Consider the following 2,739-nt stretch of genomic DNA (forward strand, 5'->3'; position numbering starts at 1 on the left):
AATTATAGAATTTTGAGTAGTTTTCGTCTTTGCTTTGTTTTGATTCTAAATTTCAATAAGAGCAATGTTTACATTCATGTTTATCACATTTTCTTTATGTTTGATCGCATGCATAATGAGTAGTTAATCTCCCCCAATTCTCCAGTTGTGATGAAACCCTAAGTTAGATTCGCAAAACTATGGTTTTGCTGATTGTTCATAATCAAGTATGGTTGCATGATGTTATTTAGACTTTTCTAAATTAATTTTCATAATCAAAGTACTTAAATTAGAGTGGTACAAACCTAATTTATGTTCATGCAATAGGATTAATCAAAAGGAATCGCTGTTCACTAGATAGGGTATACCTAGTTCTCTTGATCGTGCTCTGGACGATTGGTGCAAACTTGGATACACTATACCACTGGAGCAAATTACTTGTCTTATTTTAGGGTTCATCCTATGCGTTCGTATTAGGATGAACCATTGAAACCCCATTATGGAAAATTGACGAAACCTTAGCTATTGAAAATTAACAGATTAAGGTGGATTCATAACTGGAGAATTACCCTCCCATAAGACCTTCAACCTTCATTAATTTGCTTTCGCAGTTTTAAATAGAAAATGCACCATTCAATCTTTTCTTATTGTTTTCTAGCGTAGTAAATTAGGTTAATTTTGGTACACCACTGCATTGAGTCCCTGAGGATGGACACTCGACTTACTTATTGTTCTATCGAACTTGGGAGTAGTTAGGTTATAAATTTTTATCTTTGGTAGTTAAGGACCCAAACCTTGGCGAAGCTATCACTCATCTCTGCTCCATTTTTCTGGCATCTACTTCTCTTCATCTTCCTCTTGAGTTTGCTTCACCATGGCTTTCTCATCGAAAACCACGTCTCTATTGATCACCACCTTGTTTGCCATTGGATCCCACAGATTGAACACTATCACACCCTTTTGATACCCCAGAAAAATGCAACGTCTAGACTTTGCATCAAACTTTGATCTCTCCTCACTAGAAATGTACACATAAGTTGGACAACCAAATACTCTCAAACCGGAGTAATCTACTGCATTACTTGTCCATACCTCCTCTACAACTTTACTCTTTAGTGATGCCCTTGGTGATCGGTTAACCAAGAAACACGCCATACTCACTACCTTGGCCCAAAAGTTCTTTATTAGCCCTGTATTGCGGAGCTCTCTCCGCCAGAGTTTGGTTCATCCTTTCTGCCACACCATTTTGTCGTGGTGTTTGGCAATCTGTGAAATATCTCTTTATGCCATGATACTCGTAAAACTCCATGAACCTTGAATCAGCATACTCGGTTCCATTATCTGACCCGAGACATTTAATTATTCTCCCGATCTGGTTTTCCACCTCAACTTTCCACAATTTAAACCTAGCAAACGTCTTTGACTTGTGTCGCATAAAGTACACCAGACCTTCTGTGAGTAATCATTAATGAAACTCATAAAGTACATATGTCCACCCCGTGATAATACTCTTACTGGCCCTTAAACATCCGAATGAATGTAGTCAAGAATACCCTCCATTTTGTGAATGGCTATTTTGAACTACACCCTGTTCTATTTTCCACGAACAAAAAACTTGCAGAAATTTAGCCTGCATGTTTTTATACCCTTCAAAAGATTCTTATTATGAAGTTCCTTCTTCCTATGCTCACCTATATGCCCTAACGACATATGCCACATAACAATGTTATCTAACTCAGAATCTGTAGCTGCAACCTCACCTACAACTGTAGTACCCAATAGTGTATAGATGTTTCCCACTAACTTCAGTCCCTTCATCACTATTATAATGCCTTTACATACCTTCATAACCCCACTTTCACACTTGTAACTAAATCCGTTACAATCCAAAGTGCCCAATGAAATTAAATTCTTTTGTAGATCCAGTATGTGCCTTACATCATATAATGTTCTTACAACACCATCATTAATTTTAATTCTGACATTTCCTTTTCCAATTATTTTGCATAAAACTTCATTTCCCATTAGGACATAGCCAAAATTAATTGACCTATAGGTGCTAAACGATTCTTTATTTGGTGTTATGTGATAAGAGCACGTCGAGTCTAGGATCCAAGAATCCGTGAGACGATTTAACCCCGATGAAAAAGAAAACATATCACCATCACTGTTTTTTGAGTTTCCTTTTTCTACTACATTCACAAATTTTAAAGAACCTTCTTGATTGTGAAATTTCATTGTTGGCCTTCTTTCTTTGATGAAAACCTAGCAGTGTGCTTGTTACCTCTTCCAAATTTAAGGTTTCTTTACCCTATGTTAGAGTAGTACCCATATTTTCATACGTATGAGACACATGTAGGGAATTTGTTGGCGTTTTGAGTCCGATCTTTGTTTTGATGCTGACAAACACACGTGTTACTTCTATGTGTAATCTAGTGACTGAACAAGTTATAATTCAACACATACATAAGGGGAAGTGGAATACAAGAGGAACTTCAAGTTTATCATCATTCTGGCACATTTCATGGAGTCTTGAAGAGCAAAAAGAAGATGAAGACATTTGTATATTTCATTTGTAATGCATTTATTTTTTATTCTAGTTTGTAATAATGCATGCATATGCATGATATGCTTTGAATGCTCAGATAGGCTATAGACAGACCTTAGGGTAGTCGACTAACCTTAGGTTTTTATACCCTTTAACTAAATTGCTGCTGGCTTATTTCACACATGGTTGAATAAGCTCAAAAAGACCCTAGA

This window comes from Malania oleifera, chromosome 9 (genome assembly GCF_029873635.1).
Source record: "Malania oleifera isolate guangnan ecotype guangnan chromosome 9, ASM2987363v1, whole genome shotgun sequence".
In the NCBI taxonomy this organism is placed as follows: Eukaryota; Viridiplantae; Streptophyta; class Magnoliopsida; order Santalales; family Ximeniaceae; genus Malania; species Malania oleifera.